The sequence below is a fragment of the Dromiciops gliroides genome, chromosome 3 (genome assembly GCF_019393635.1).
Source record: "Dromiciops gliroides isolate mDroGli1 chromosome 3, mDroGli1.pri, whole genome shotgun sequence".
Lineage (NCBI taxonomy): Eukaryota > Metazoa > Chordata > Mammalia > Microbiotheria > Microbiotheriidae > Dromiciops > Dromiciops gliroides.
Genome location: NC_057863.1, coordinates 200,324,867 through 200,342,984, shown reverse-complemented (window position 1 = coordinate 200,342,984; position 18,118 = coordinate 200,324,867). Strand labels below are relative to the sequence as shown.

Genomic DNA, 18,118 nt, shown 5'->3' with positions numbered 1-18,118 from the left:
GGAACAATATCTGCTGAAACAGATATTGCCACTAATTGTATAATGACATTTTACTTGAACTATTTGTATCTAACTACATTATTGTTAAGAAGCGTTATATGTGGCATTCCTTTGTGCTGACAGGGGAAGAGAAAATAGAGTCATTTAAGAACATTTTATCAACAAAGCACATGACTGCAATTTAATATTAAAATATAAATAATGATTCTTTTTGAATAAATGCTTTCAGAACTCAATCTGAATCCTTGAATACCTTTAGAATCCTATTTCTCAAGTTACATTAGGAAACAATTGCAGCACACTTTATAGTAACAAAAACCTAGAAAGAAAGTAGGTGTCCATTGATTGGAGAACGGCTGAAAAAATTGTCATATAAATGTAATTATTACTATAAGCAAAAATGATGAATATGATGAATTTGGAGAAACATGGGAAGATTTGTATATAATGAAATAAGTATGAATGAATGAACATACCTCATCAAAAAACAAACAAACAAAAAATAATGTAAAAGAAAAGGTCCCTAGCAGTAAGCCAAATTCAGTTTTTGAAAAGCTGTTGAAGGTTGCAGAAAACTGTAAATGAAGTACACATCTTCTTCATAGAGGCCAGGGATTAGCATAAGAGGGATATTTGCTATTATATTTAATCACTGTTTAGTAACTAGTAAATATGGCTTAATTTTGAGAATAGTGATGTAAAAAGTTATAATTGATTCCAGCTCCCCTAAGAAACTTCCCAGGGGTAGTGTGAATAGAATTGGGGGCATCAAGTGAAACTACAATCAATAAAACAAAAATCATTAAGCTCCTCAACCCCTACAAGATCTGTATAAGGGAGATAGAAACCTATAGGCACTTTTATTTTAGATCCTTCAAAATGTTTGAACCCAGACCACTTGGAGATCAATAAAATTTTGCTTGAGGTTCAAGGATGGTCAGCCTCCTGTTCTAGATCAGAGCTGAAGAGAAGGAGGGAATCTGGGAACAAACCACCCACCTAGAGCTATTGCAGAGCAGTGGTGGAGGCATACAGACTTTAGGAGGGACAAGACAGGAGCCTAGCCATCCATGCATGAGTGCGAGAGAAAGAAGAAACTGGCCCTAGCACAAAGTCCCAATCTAAGACTAGAGATATGAGTAAACAGAAGTGGATCCCTAAAATAATGAATGCTAGGAATCAAGAGAAACTGCTGAATTTGAATGGAAGTATATGGAAGAAATAAAAGAAGATATTTTAAAAAATAAGATTAAAGTTCTGGGGGGCAGCTAGGTGGTGCAATGGATAAAGCACCGGCCCTGAAGTCATGAGGACCTGAGTTGAAATCCAGACTCAGACACTTGACACTTAACTAGCTGTGTGACCCTGGGCAAGTCACTTAACCCTCATTGCCCTGAAAAAAAACAAACAAACAAAGATTAAAGTTCTTCAGGAAAATATTAAGATCATAAATAGTCTGCTATTCTACCAGTCACATTCAGAGTTGCTCCCTTCCAGGACTTCCATCTTTGTGAAATTGGTCAACATATCCATCATCATGTACTCATTATGATTTTCTCTGCAAATCATTCAGATAATTCTAGGTACTGACCCCAGAAAGGTTCAACAGTATTTGATTTGTAATTGCATTTTATGTGTGTACCCTAAGTAGTTGCCCATGAAGTACTGTAATCATTGCCTTTAGAACCAGCTTAGTAAGTTTTCCCTGGAAGAAGGTAATTAGAATACAACTCCTGGTTCCCTCCAGTTCCAGTTCTTGCTGTATTTATCCAGTAGCTCAGATAAATTGCTTAGCATCTTGCTAATTATAGCCACAAAATCAAGGACCAGGCTTCAAATGGAATGGAGCACAGCAAGTTGGGTCATTTCTTAGGCCACATAACATGGAAGAGTTCGTAATTCGTGACAGAGAGAAATGTATTTTGAACTTTGATCTTTAGCTTGCATTACTTCTAAGCTCTTATTTATAGAAGACACACAGTTACAGACATTGGGTAAAACCTGCCTACTGCATGGCTCAGTTCTGTAATTTCTCACTGATTCATCATCAGCAGATCCATTTGCCAATTTACCTGACATCTAAGCAGTTGGCTGTTTTAGCAAAAAATTCTTCTGTTTTACCAAGGATCAAAAAATATTCTATGGATCTTTGGAAGTGACAGTACTTGAAGGAGAGATATGATGCAACAGGTATATCCTAGGTATAACCCAGTTACAAAATAAGTCACTACTATCTTATGGTGGGTGGAATAAAATGGCTTGGATTTTCTGTTATGCACTCTTCTCAAGGTAAGGGAACTTGTTTCTATCTCTCTGAACTTCCTGGGAATCAAATTCTATTGGTGAAAATGAGAAAATAGACTTTCACATTTTGGGGGTTGTTGGTTTTCATCTGCCTTCACTGCTTTTCATCCTTCTTCTTCTCCTCTAGCTCCTTGATTTACTTTCTTTGATCTGCTTTCTGTTATTCTCTGGTGCTCTTTTCAAACCAAATCTTAGTGCTGTAGCCAGCAGTCATTAGCACCAATGCCACAAAGCTGTCAACATTTAGGGATGTCCCCAAGGAGCCTCCTAAGGTTGGAACACTTCCTCTCCTGAAGCCATTGAGTGAAATATCCTACCCCTTCTCACAGACAGATCCTACTTCTAGCTTCTAATTGCTAAGACAGTACTTCTGATCAGTTTTATAACCCCTTCAGGGTTATCATTAAAGATATAGCCTTCACAAAGTAAACAGAACATTTAGAGAATACTGATTCCCATATCAAATGGATATTTGGTTTCTTCAAAGTATTTAAGCACATGTTCTTCAATGTACCGGTTGGGCCAAAAGTCATGATGCTTCAATGGCTTTTTGAAAATTATGTTTTCTTTATTTTTCACCATGTATGAGATTTGATTTTTCACATACAATATAAATTCATTTCCTATATAATGTAGATGATGCTATGGTGTTGCAAATTTGTTTTTCTGATAAAAGCATTTTTTTCAGTTATATGTAAAGATAGTTCTCAACATTTGTTTATACAAGCTTTCCAATTTCAGATTTTTCGCCATCCTTCCCCTCCCTCCCCCCCCTCCCCAGACAGCAGGCAATCTGATATAGGTCATATAAAAACATTAACTATATTTCTTCATTAGTCATGTTATAAGAGAAAAATCAGAGCAATGAGGAAAAAAACCCCTCAAAATAGAAAAACAACAGCACCCAAAACAAAAGAAATCATATGTTTCAATCAGCATCTCTACTCCACAGTTCTTTTGTTTTCCTGGATTTGGAATTCCTCTTCCATCATGACTCCCCTGGAACTCTTCTGTACCATTGCATTGTTGAGAAGAATCTAGACCATCACAGTAGATCAACACACAATGTTGATGATACTGTGTACAATGTTCTTCTGGTTCTGCTCATCTCACTCATCATCAACTCATGCAAGACCCTCCAGGTTTCTCTGAACTCCTCCTACTCATTGTTTCTTACAGCACAACAGTATTCCATTACATTCATATAACACAAGTTGTACAGCCATTCCCCAATTGATGAGCATTCCCCTCAACTTCCAATTCCTTGCCACCACATAAAGCGCAGGTATAAAATTTTTTTTCCATGTGGGTCCTTTTCCCTTTTCCATGATCTCTTTGAGAAAAAGACTCAAAAGTTATATTGCTGGGTCAAAGGGTATACACAGCTTTATAGCCCTTTGGGTATAATTGCAAATTGTTCTCCAGAATGGTTGGATCAGGTCAGAGTTCCCCTAACAATGCATTAGTGTTTGAATTTTTCTACAACTTCTCCAACATTTATTATTTGCCTTTTTTGTCATTTTAGCCAATCTGATAGGTGTCAGGTGGTACCTCAGGAGTGTTTTAATTTGAATTTCTCTAATATATAGGTTTTTAGAACATTTTTCCATATGACAACAGATAGATTTGATTTTTTCATCTGAAAACTGCCTGTTCATATCCTTTGACCATTTCTCAATTGGGACATTACTTGGATTCTTATAAATTTGATTTACTTCCCTAAATATTTTAGAAATGAGGCCTTTATCAGAAGTACGGGCCATAAAAATTGTTTCACAGCTTTCTGCCTCCCTTCTAATTTTGGATGTATTGCTTCTGTTTGTACAGAAACTTTTTAATTTAGTGTAATCAAAATCATCCATTTTGCGTTTCGTAATATCCTCTATCTCTTGTTTGGTCATAAACTGTTCTCCTTTCAAAAGATCTGAAAGGTAGATTATTCCTTCCTCTACTAATTTACCTATGGTATCACCTTTTTTATCTAAATCATGTATCCATTTTGACTTTATTTTAGTATAATGTGTAAGATGTTAGTCTATGCCTAATTTCTGCCATACAATGTTCCAGTTTTCCCAGCAGTTTTTGTCAAATACTGAGTTCCTATCCCAGAACCTGGAGTCTTTGGGCTTATCAAACACTACATTATTAGTGTCTTTTACCACTGTGTCTCCTGTGCCTAGCTTATTCAATTGATCCTCCACTCTATTTCTTAGCCACATAGTTTTGATGACTGCCGCTTTATAGTAAGGCTCCAGATTTGGTAGAGCTAACCCACTTTCCTGTGTATTTTCTTTCATTATTTTCCTTGATATTCTTGACTTTTTTTCCAGATGAATTTTGTTATTATTTTTTCTAGATGCACAAAATAATTTTAGGTAGTCTGACTGGTATGTCACTGATTAAGTAAATTAATTTAGGTATAATTGTCATTTTTACTACATTAGCTCTGCCTATCCCTGAGCTATTGATATCTTTCCAATTATTTAGATCTGATTTGATTTGTGTGAAGAGTGTTTGGTAGGTGTGTTAATAGAGTTCCTCAGTTTGTCTTGACAAGTAGACTCCCAAGAATTTTATATTATCTACCATTACTTTAAATAGAATTTCTCTTTCTATCTCATACTGCTGGACTTTGTTGGTCATGTATAGAAATGCTGATGATTTATGTGGATTTATTTTACATCCTGCTACTTTGCTGAAGTTCTTAATTGTTTCAAGTAATTTTTGAGTTGATTCTTTAGGATTCTCTAAGTATACCATCATATCATCTGCAAAGAGTGATACTTTTCTTTCCTCCTTGCCTATTCTAATTCCTTTAATTCCTTTTTCTTCTCTGATTGCTAAAGCCAACATTTCTAGTACAATATTAAATAAAAGGCGTGATAAAGGACATCCCTGTTTTACCCCTGATCTTATTGGGAAGGCCTCTAACTTATTTCTATTGCATATAATGCAATATTTCTATTGCATATAATGCTGATGGTTTTAGATAGATACTGTTTATTATTTTAAGGAAAGCTCCACCTATTCCTAAGCTCTCTAGTGTTATTATTAGGAATTGTGGCTGTATTTTGTCAAAAGCTTTCTCTGCATCTATTGAGATAATCATATGATTTTGGTTAGTTTTCTTATTGATGCGGTTGATTATGTTAATATTGTTCCTAATGTTGAACCAGGCCTACATTCCTGGTGTAAATCCCACCTGGTCATAGTGTATTATCCTGGTGATCACTTGCTGTAATCTTCTTGCTAATATCTTATTTAAGATTTTAGCATCAATATTCATTAGGGAAATTAGTCTATAATTTTCTTTCTCTATTTTTGCTTTGCCTGGTTTTGGTATCAACACCATATTTGTATCATAAAATGAATTTGGTAGAACTCCTTCTCCACCTATTTTTCCAAATAATTTGTATAATATTGGAATTAAATGTTCTTTAAATGTTTGGTAAAAATCACCTGTAAACCCATCTGGCCCTGGGGATTTCATTAGGGAGTTCATTAATGGCTTGTTCAATTTCTTTTTTCTAATATGGGTTTATTTAAGGATATTATTTCCTCTTTAGTTAACCTGGGCAGTTTGTATTTTTGTAAATATTCATCCATTTCATTTAGATTGTCAAATTTATTGGCATACAGTTGGGCAAAATAATTCCTTATTATTGATTTAATTTCTACTTCATTGGTGGTAACATCACCCTTTTCATTTTTGATACTGGTAATTTGGTTTTCTTCTTTCTCTTTTTTAATCAAATTAACCAATATTTTATCTATTTTATTGGTTTTTTCATAAAACCAGATCTTAGTTTTATTGATTAATTCTATAGTTTTCTTGTTTCCAATCTTATTAATTTCTCCTTTAATTTTTAGGATCTCTAGTTTATTATCTAATTGGGGATTTCTAATTTGATCTTTTTTAGCTTTTTAAGTTGCATGCCCAATTCATTAATCTACTTTTTTCTCTTTTTTTATTCATGTAAGCAGTTAGAGCTATAAATTTTCCCCTAAGCACTGCTTTGGCTGCATCCCATAGATTTTGGTATGTTGTCTCATTATTGTCATTCTCTTGGATATAGTTATTGATTGTTTTTATGATCTGTTGTTTGACCCATTCGTTTTTTAGAATGAAATTATTTAGTTTCCAACTGATTTTAAGTCTACTTTTACATGGCTCATTTTTACATGTAATTTTTATTGCATCATGATCTGAGAAGGATGCATTTACTGCTTCTGCCTTTCTACATTTGACTATGATGGTTTTGTGACCTAATATATGGTCAATTTTTGAAAATGTGCCATGTACTGCTGAGAAAAAGGTATATTCCTTTCTATCCCCATTCAGTTTTCTCCAGACATCTATCATGTCTAACTTTTCTAGTAATCTATTCACTTCTTTCTTATTTATTTTTCAGCTAGATTTATCTAATTCTGAGAGGGGGAGATTCAGATCCCCCACTAGTAGAGCATTACTGTCTAATTACTCTTGTAACTCATTTAACTTTTCCTATAGGAATTTGGATGCTAAACCACTTGGCACATACATCTTTAATATTGATATTGCTTCATTATATATAGTGCCTTTTAGCAAGATGTAGTTTCCTTCCTAATCTCTTTTTTTAAATTAATAAAGTATTTTTTTCCAGTTACATGTAGAGATAGTTCTCAACTTTTGTTTATACAAGCTTTACAATTTCAGATTTTTCTCCCTCCTCCCTCCACTAGACAGCAGGTAATCTTATATAGGTTATAAATATATATATATATATACACACACACACGCAAACAATAACATTAATCCTATTTCTGCATTAGTCATGTTATAAGAGAAAAATCAGAGCAATGATGAAAAACCTCAAAATAGAAAAAAATAACAGCACCAAAAAACAAAAGAAATAGTATGGTTCATTCAGCATCTATACGCCGCAGCTCGTTTTTTTTTTCCCCTTGGATTTGGAGATCCTCTTCTATCATGAGTTCCCTGGAACTCTTCTGTACCATTGCATTGGTGAGAAGAATATAGTCCATCACAGTAGGTCAACACTCAATGTTCTTCTGGTTCATATCCTTTGACCATTTCTCAATTGGGGAATGACTTGGATTTTTATAAATTTGATTTAGTTCCCTATATATTTTAGAAATGAGGCCTTTATCAGAAGTACTGGCCACAGAAATTGTTTCCTAGCTTTCTGCCTTCCTTCTAATTTTGGATGCATTGCTTCTGATTGTACAATTTTTTTTTTAATTTAATGTAATCAAAATCATCCATTTTGCATTTTATAATATACTCTGTCTCTTGTTCGGTCATAAACTGTTTTCCTTTCCAAAGATCTGATAGGTAGACTATTCCTTTCTCTCCTAATTTACCTATGGTATCACCTCTTATGTCTAAATTGTGTATCCATTTTGACCTTATTTTCCACTGTCCTTCTTAGCAACCAGATTTTTGAGCCAGGTTCCAGGGGCCTCAGTTGTTTGGCTGTGGCCCTCAGCTCCTGCTGACTTGCCCCAACCCCCTCGGTGCTGGGCTGCTGCCCTGCGCTGGGCCTCCCTTTAGCCCGAGTCAGACTGACCTTTTCCTGAAGTCTTCTAAATTATCTCTGTTTGGAAGACTGTGTCTCTCTGTCTCTTTGCAGTTTCTGTAGTTTCAGAATCCTTCTACAGGCTTGATTTAATGTTCTTTTTGAGGGAACAGAAGGAGAGCTCAGGTAGCTTGCTGTTTCCTCTCTGCCATCTTGGCTCCACCCCCCTAATCTCTTTTAATGAGATCTTTTTTTGCCTGTGCTTTGTCTGAGATAAGGATTGCTACCCCTGCTTTTTTTTTACATTAGCTGAAGCATAATATATTCTGCTCTAGCCTTTTACCTTTACTCTGTGTGTATCTCTCTGCTTCAAATGTGTTTCTTGTAAACAGCATATTGAAGGATTCTGGTTTTTAATCCACTCTGCAATTCACTTCCATTTTATTGCAGAATTTATCCCATTCACATTCACAGTTCTTATTACTAACTGTCTATTCTCCTCCATTCTATTTACCCCCTGTGTACTTTTTCCCCTTTCTTTCACCCTAGTCCTCCTCACCAATGTTTTGCTTCTTACCTTTGCCTCCCCTAATCTGCCCTCCCTTTTTATCACCCCTCTCCCTTTTCTTTACCCTTTTCTCCCTTGCTTTTGTCTCCCTTCTGTCAGTCCCCCTCTTTCCCTTCCCCTCTTACTTCCCTAAAGAATAAGCTAAATTTCTTTATCCCTCTGAATGTATATGTTATTCCCTCTTTGAAGCAAATCTGATGAGGGTAGGGTTGAAACAACGTTCACCCCTCCTTCCTTTCCCTCTATTGTAATAGGTTTTTTTTTCACCTATTCATATGATGTAATTCACCCCATTCCACCTCCCCTTTCCTCTCCTCCCCATAGACTCCCTTTTTAATCCCTTAATTTCCTTTGTATCATCACATCAAAGACAATTTATATTTATACCCTCTGTGTATAGTCCTTCTCTCTGCCCAAATACATTTATAGTTCTTAAGAGTTATGACTATTATCTTTTCCTGTAGGGATGTAAACAGTTTAACCTAATTGAGTAGCTTTTTTTCCCCTTTGTTTACCTTTATAAACTTTTCTTGAGTTTTGTATGTTAAGATAGAATTTTCTTTTCAATTCTGGTCTTTTTATCAGGAAACATTGAAAATTCCCAATGTCACTGAATGTCCATGTTTTCCCCTGAAAGAGAATGCACATTTTTGCTGGGTAATAGTTTCTTGGCTGCAATCCAAGCTCCTTTGCCTTCTGGAATATCATATTCCAAGTCTTGCAGTCTTTTAATGTTGAATGTGCCAGTTCCTGAGCAATCCTGACTGTGGCTCCATGATATTTAAATTGCTTCTTTCTGGCTGCTTGGAATATTTTCTCCTTCACCTGATAATTCTGGAATTTGGCTACAATATTCCTTGGAGTTTTCCTTTTGGGGTCTCTTTCAGGAGGTGATCGGTGGATTCTTTCAATGATGATTTTATCCTCTGATTCTATGATATCAGGGCAGTTCTCCTTAATAATTTCCTGGAATATGGTGTCTAGATTCTTTTTCTGGTCATGGCTTTCTGGCAGTCCAATGATTCTCAAATTGTCTCTCCTCGATCTGTTTTCCACATCAGTTGTCTTTCCAATGAGGTATTTCACATTTTCTTCTATTTTTTTTTCATTCTTTTGATTCTCCTTCACTGATTCCTGGTGTCTCATGGAATCCTTATATTCCAACTGTCCAATTTTAATTTTTATGGCATTGTTTTCTTCAGTGAGATTATGCACCTTCTTTTTTTTTTCATTTGGCCAGATGAATTTTTTAAGGAATTGTTTTCTTCAGTCAATCTTTATGCTTCTTTTTTTGAGCTGCTGATTCTTTTTTCATACTTTTCTTGTTTTGCTTTCATTTCTCTCCGCATTTTTTCTTCTACCTCTCTCAATTGGTTTTTAAAATCCTTTTTGAGCTCTTCCACGAAGGCTTTTTGTTCTTGAGACCAATTCACATTCCCTCGGGAGGCTTCAGATGTAGGCAATTTGAGAGTATTGTCCTCATCTGAGTTTGTGTTTGCCTCTTCCCTATTGATACAGAAGCTCTCAATGGAGAGGGCTCTTTTTTGCTTATTAGTCATTATTGCAGCTTGTTTATTTATTTTTTTACTTTTTCTAATAAAGCATTTTATTTTTTTTTCTCATTACATGTACAGATAGTTCTCAACCTTCGTTTATACAAGCTTTCCTTTTTCAGATTTTTCTCCCTTCCCCTCATCCCTCCTCCCTCCCCCAAACAGCAGGCAATCTGGTATAGGTCATATATATAACATTAAACATATTTCTGCATTAGTCATGCCATAAGAGAAAATTCAGAGCAATGACAAAAAACTTCAAAATAGAAAAACAGCAGCACCAAAGACAAAATAAACAGTATGGTTCACTCAGCATATATATTCCACACTTTTTTTTTTCCTGGATTTGGAGCTCTTCCTCCATCATGAGTTCCCTGGAACTCTTCTGTACCTTTGCACTGGTGAGAAGAATATAATCCATCACAGTAGATCAACACATAATGTTGATGAGACTATGTACAATGTTCTTCTGGTTCTGCTCATCTCACTCATCATCAGCTCACTCAAGACCCTCCAGGTTTCTCTGAACTCCTCCTGCTCAAAGTTTCTTACAGCACAATAGTATTCCATTACATTCATATAACACAACTTGTCCAGCCATTCCCCAATGGATGGGCATCCCCTCAACTTCCAATTCCTTGCTACCACATAAAGCGCAGCTATAAATATTTTTGTACATGTGGGTCCTTTTCCTTCTTACATCTCTTTGGGAAAAAGACTCAAAAGTTATATTGCTGGGTCAAAGGGTATACACAGCTTTATAGCCCTTTTGGGCATAATTGCAAATTGTTCTCCAGAATGGTTGGATCAGGTCAGAGTTCCCCTAACAATGCATTAGTGTTTGAATTTTTCTACAACTTCTCCAACATTTATTATTTGCCTTTTTTGTCATTTTGGCCAATCTGATAGGTGTCAGGTGGTACCTCAGGAGTGTTTTAATTTGAATTTCTCTAATATATAGGTTTTTAGAACATTTTTCCATATGACAACAGATAGATTTGATTTTTTCATCTGAAAACTGCCTGTTCATATCCTTTGACCATTTCTCAATTGGGACATTACTTGGATTCTTATAAATTTGATTTAGTTCCCTATATATTTTAGAAATGAGGCCTTTATCAGAAGTACGGGCCATAAAAATTGTTTTACCAGCAGTTCTTCAGGAATTTAATTGGTACTGTGATTGTTATCAGATGAAACAGTACAGCTTCAAAACTCCGTCTTGATTTTCTTCCATACTATTCATATTCATAGATTATTTAGATTTATTTTAATCTACAACCCCAAGATCTCAGAGTGTCCCTGGAGAACGGCTGAGACAGTGGCAGTCACTATTCTGGATATCTGGAAAGAAATCACAGAATTATTCAATGGAAGAATGATACACTGATGTTGGCTCTCCATGGTGGAGGCCCTTGTGTGGTAGATATCACAGTCTACCCAGAGTGCCCCTAGTTTCTCTGCCCTTAGCAGTTCCAAGTTATTGTCAGGAACTCCATGGTTTGATGGACACTCATCATCAGCTACATAAATCTGGGAAACACAAGTTCTCCCTATGTTGCAAGGCCAGATGAGAGCATGTATGTTTAAAAAAATCTGATACTGTGGCCTTCTCTCTCCCTCTACTCTGCCCACAGGAAGGCCCACTTTCAGTCCTAAGTGGCTAGTGGTTGTAAGAAGGGTTGGGGATGCACTAATAATCTTTATCATAGTTTGATAAAACCTTGAATGAAGCACATACACACTATTATGTATCTGAATTCATTGCTATCTAACCTTGCATTGCTGAATCAGCTCGGTCAGGTTTCAAGAATAACTATGGTAAAAATTATTAATGCATTCAAAAGATTCTGGGAGTGCTGTGCTACAGCAGACATAATGAATGTGAACTCTCACCAATGGAGAGAAAATAGAAGAAGGTTTGTGTATCTATAGGTAAGTTCTTTGGAAGAGAAATCCCCACTTCTGTGATCCAAAAGCAATGATAAAATTAGTTTAAAAAAGCATGGGGAGACAGGGAGATGGGTATTTTGCCTGTAATTTTATAGAAAGAATCTTGGTACTAAAAAAAATTGCTAAAATGTATATAATTTATCATCTCGGCATCATATGTTAATCCACTGAACAGTTATCCAGTCTAAAAGAGAAAGAAGAAATTCTCTTTCCACTCTTTATCCCACCCCCAAAAAATAAAAATAAAAGAATAAAGAAACTCTCAGAAAAATAAAGAAAGAAACAAATAAATAAATAGAAGGGTTGGGGAGCAATTTCAAAAAATCTTAAAAGAAAACTACTCAGATCAATTATATCTAGAGGGGGAAAACTGAAAATAGAAATAACCTCCTACTTGCTTCCTGAAAGAATCCACAAACTGAAAATACCCAGGATAGTCATAGTCAAAATCTGTAAAGATAAAATTAAAAAAACACACACAACAAACTATGGCAATGAGCCAGAAATTTCATGTACTAAGGGACCACATTCAGAATCACACAAATCAATGGATCATTTATTATAAAGGAAAGAACTTATGGAAATATGTATATATATGTGTGTGTGTGCATACATATATGTAAATATATATATATAAAAGCAATACTAAACTTATATGCACCAAATGGCATGGATTTTAAAATATAGGAAAAGTGAAATCAATTAGAGGAAGAAATAAGAGTAAATAAAGTGAAATCAATTAGAGGAAGAAATAAGAGAAATAAAGAGTAAAACTATTCTAGTGGGGGAACCTCATTTTTACCATCTCAGAGATAGATAAAACTTATCATAAAATAAATAAAAAATAAATCAAGGAGATAAATTGAATCTTTCAACATTTAGATATTATAGAACTCTGGATAAAACTGAATGGGAATAGAAAGGATTAAAACTTTGTTCTCAGGTATATGAAGTTGTGAATTAGGATTAACCTTACAAAATGCAGAGAAATAGAAATATTAAATGCATCCCTTTTAGATCATAATGAAACAAAAATTACATATAATATAGGACTGTGGAAGCATAGATTAAAAAGTAATTAAAACTAGGGGTGGCTAGGTGGCACAGTGTATAGAGCACTGGCCCTGGAGTCAGGAGTACCTGAGTTCAAATCCGTCATCAGACACTTAACACTTACTAGCTGTGTGACCCTGGGCAAGTCACTTAACCCCAATTGCCTCACAAAAAAACCCCAAAAAACAAAAAAAAAAGTAATTAAAACTAAATAATTGAACCCTAAAGAATGAGTAGGTGAGAGAATAAATGATAGGAGTAATCAAGGCTTTCATTGAAGAAAATGACAACAATTAAACAAAATTACAAAATTTATGTGATGCCACCAAAGCAGTACTTAGGGGAAATTTTATTCTGGTAAATGTGTACATAAAGAGAGAGGAAGCAGATTCCTGACTCTATAATTAAAAAATAAAATAAAAAGTACAAATTTTAAATTCCCAATTAAATAAACTAAATGAAATAACCAAAATAAAACCCAAATAAAAATCCTGAAAATCAAGGGAAAGAGTAATAACTACAAACAAACAAAAAACATTGAATTAATAAATAAAAGTAGGAGCTAGTTTTATGGGGAAACAAATTCAACAACATAGACAAGCTATGGCTTAATTTGATTTAAAAAAACAATTACTAGTATTAGAAATGAAAAAAAAAAGATGAATGTACTAACAATGAAGATAAAATTAAAGCAATTATTAGGAGTTATTTTGCTAACTTAAATTCCAGTAAAACTGACAATGTATGTGAAAATAGGTAAATATTTATAAAAATATACACTGCCCAGGTTAACAGAAGAGGAAAAAGAATACCTCCCTTAAGAGAAAGAAATTGAACAAGTCATCAAGGAGCTTTCTAAGAAAATATCCTGTATACCAGAAGGATTTACAAGTGAATTCTATGAAATATTTCAGGAACATTTAAGCTCAATTCTACATAAGCTAGTTGGAAAAAAAAATAGGTAGAAAAAGGAAGCATACCAAATTGCTCTTAAGACTCAAATATATTTTTTTTACTCAAATATGTTTTTGATACCTAAACCAGTGTGAGCAAAAACAGAGAAAGAAAATGATAGACTATAACTACAAAAAAAATTAAATTAAATACTACCAATACTACAAGGATATATCACAAAGATAATATACTATATATATATATGGATTTAATAACAGCAATGCAGGTCTGGTTCAATATTAGAATGCTTATCAGCATAATTGACCTTATCAAAAAAGAAACAACAACAATAATGGAAAAAAAAACAACAAAAACTATGGTTATCTTAATAGAGGGGAAAAAAAAAACTTTTGACAAAATACCTCATTCCTCTGGGAGGCAATTTGGAACTCAAAATTAAAAAGGCAAAAAATTTTAAGATAAAAAATAAATTTACTTTTAAAAATGGTTACTTATTTTTGCATAAATGAAACAATGCAATTATTTTTTAAATTTATATTTATTTACAATGTGATTAAAATGAAAAGGAATGCAGAAAAATGGAGGAAAATTGCAACAAGTATCTCAGATAAAGGCCTCATTTAACTTATATATATATGGAGGGGGGGAGAGGGAGAGAAAGAGGGGAGAGAGAGAGAGAGAGAGAGAGAGAGAGACAGAGAGAGAGAGAGAGAGAGAGAGAGAGAGAGAGAGAGAGGGAGGGAGAGGGAGAGAGAGAACTGAGTTAAATTTTTAAGAATACAAGTAATTTCCTAATTGGTAAATAGCAAAAAAAAATATGAATAGGCAATTTTCAGATGAAGAGATCAAAGCTATCTATAGTTATATGAAAAAATGCTCTAAATCATTATGGATTAGAGAAATGAAAAGTAAAACAACTCTATGGTACCACCTCACATCTATTGGATTGGTTAACATGACAGTAACATGGGGGTGGGACACTTCCTACATGACATTCCCATACCTCTCTTTGCTCTCCAGAATGTCATATGCCATGCCCTCTGAGCCTTTAATGTAGATGTTGCTAGATCTTGTGTTATTCTTACTATAGCTCCACAGTATTTGAATTATTTTTTTTTTGGCAGGGCCATGGTGAATTCTTTTTTTCTAGCTGCTTGCAATATTTTCTCCTTGACCTGGGATCTCTGGAACTTGGCTATAATATTTCTGGAAGTTTTCCTTTGGGGATCTCTTTCTGGAGGTGATCTGTGGATTCTTTCAATTTCTATTTTACCTTCTGCTTCTAGAATATCTGGGTAATTTTCCCTGAGAATTTCTTGGAAGATGATGTCTAGGCTCTTATTTTGATCATAGTTTTCAGGTAGTCCACTGATTTTCAAATTATCTGTCCTGGATCTATTTTCCATGTGAGCTATTTTTTCCAGGAGATATTTCATATTTCCCTCTTTTTTTTATTCATTTGGATTTGCTTTCTTGTGTCTTGGTTTCTCATAAAGTCACTAACTTCTATTTGTTCAATCCTAGTTCTTAGGCACTTATTTTCATTAGAGAGCTTTTGTATCTCCTTTTCCATTTGGCTTTTCAAGCTGTTGACTTTTTTTCTCATGACTTTACTGCATCACTCTCCTTTCTCTTTCCATCTTTTCCCTCTACCTCTCTAAATCTTCCTTCTATCTCTCCTACTTTCTCTTCAAATCCCTTTTGAGGGCTTCCATGCCCTGTGACTAATTGATATTTTTCTTGGAACCTTTGGATGTTGGAGTTTTGATGCTGTTATCATCTTGTTCTGAGGATGTATTCTGGTCTACCTGTCCCCCAAAGAAGCTGTCTATTGTCAGCTGTTTTCTTTGCCTACTCATTTCAACCTGTAAGCTGATGTCTGATTGAAATTTGGTTCTCTATGTTTGGAAGCTTGACATGCCTGTGCCCCTCCCACACTGGACAGCCACTGCTTGATTCAGCCCACTGGTTTAGAACCAGGGTGCTTTGCTCCAACTCCAGCAGAGATTTCAGACACTTCACCCCAGCCGACTTCCAATCCCCCTCACTCGTCTGTGAGTGGAGCCTCAGAAGAAGTTGCTGGCACTGAAGACTCTGAGGTGCTGGAGGCATGGTTTGTTCCTGGCTGGGTCCAGAATGCATGCTGAGCTCTTCTCTCAGCCTGAACAGCAGGTGATCACAGTTGCGATCTTTGGCGAGAAAATAGTCTCGTTCTGTTCTTATGTGAGTTAGACTGCTCTGGAAGTTTTATGGCATTATTTGAGAGTGATTGGATGGGTTTATCAGGAGTTTGCAGGAGTCACAGCCTCTCCTCCACCATCTTGACTCTGCCCCCACCCCCATACCTTTCTTAATAGTCTTACCCAGATACAGGATGTATACTTTTTTCAAAGTACTGTATGAGCTCATCCCTTCCTAGAACAACTACATCTTTAAGGCCTATGCTCTGATAACCATTTTTTGAATTTTTGGTAGTTCCTATTCAAAAAGTTTCTGGTGCCCCTTCCAAGGTTTAGACCCTGTGTGTGATTTTTATCTACTTTTCTAACACATCATTCCCTATGAGTGTGTGACATTGCAAATATTTCACCATAGTTTTAGTAGAGGTTTTTTCCCCCTATTTTATAGAAAGTCTATTTTAAAAGTTTAGTTCAGTGACAATTTCACTAGCTTCAGATTCATTGTTACATATGTGCTTTGAGTTCATAATATATACAAATAAGATATCATTAACTGTTCATAAATATTTATGAAAAATATTTGAAGTAGGGATAAGATCTTTTTTCTCATTAGTATAGACCAAGGCCTCTGACATGAAGACCTCTATACCAATAGTTCAGCACCTTCTCTATAACTTATAGTTTTAGAAGTTTGCTTAGAATACTAAGAGGTTAAATGAGTTGCCCAAAGTCATACAAACAGTGTATCAATGGTGGGACTTTTCAATTAATAAATAAACATTTAATAGGCACCAATTATATGTCAAACATTATGGGAAGTGATAGGGATGCCAAAAGAGGCAAAAAGTCCCTTCCTTTAAAGAGCTTAAATTTAGTGGGGAAGACAACATGCAAACAAATATAAATAAGTACAGGTGTGTATGTGTGTATAGATAAGTACATTCATGTATGTATGAATTTATGTATGTTATGCATGAAAATGTGTATATATGTACACATATGTGTATATATGTGTATATGTATATGAATGTATATACATGCAGGGTAAATAAGAAATGGCTTAAATTTGAGACTTCCTGCCTCTAAGGCCACCTGTCTATTCATTAAACAATTTTATTTCTCATAATAAGCACTAATAGGTTAAAAAAATCTAAAATTGTATGAATCTTAATAGGATTATACAATTTCATATTTTGGAGTTGAGATGAATAAGAATAGATAGTTAGAGCATAATTAAGGTAATATGTACAAACTAGAAAATATTCTAAATCTAAACCAAAGAAAGAAAGAAGGCAGCAAAATAAAATGATTGGTAGCTATTGTGAAAATAGAAATTAATGATCCATATTATATTCTGTTCTCAGACATACGTATCAGCAATAACAGTTAAAGAGGACATGTTTTATTACATACATTATTTTATCTAATTATGTACTTTTTAGAATTATAAATTGTATAAATTTGACTTCAATGACTTATAGTTTTTAAATTAAATGATTGCTGCAAAATAGATTCACATTACCAGTGAGAGAATGAATCATGTGAAAAGGTACCTGAAATTAAATTCTTTGTTTAACACTTATTTTAAATATAAATTACTCCATTATAAAATTTAAAATATATAAAAAGCATCAAAATTGCTACTGTTTAGGGATCATGATTGGCAAAATAATTTTGTGAAGTAATGATTTTTATAAAAATGGGAAAAATGCTTGTTGCTGGGATTTGGAGGAAAAGCTTCATAATTTAATACCTGAACTTAGATCATTATTTTTGTTTACTGTATAATTTGCTGGGCTTGGGGGAAAATATATTTTTCCTGATATCTCACAGATTATAGAGATGAAAGTTCTAATTCTTGATTAAATTATATATATATACATACATACATACATATATATAAATATATATATGCATATATACATACATACACACACACACATATATATAAATAAAGCATCTACTCTACATCAGGCATCTCACTCATATCTAGTGATACAATACAGGGAGGCATAAGAGTTACTGTTCTCACGAATATTATAGTCTAATAGAGGAAGATAGCACATGAAGAGT

At 34.4% G+C, this 18,118-nt stretch overlaps 1 pseudogene; it reads right to left on the bottom strand.

Moving 5' to 3' along the window:
- Nucleotides 1-1,565: 1,565 nt before the first annotated feature.
- The window catches only part of LOC122747338, a 32,227-nt pseudogene continuing 15,674 nt past the window's right edge, over nt 1,566-18,118 (bottom strand).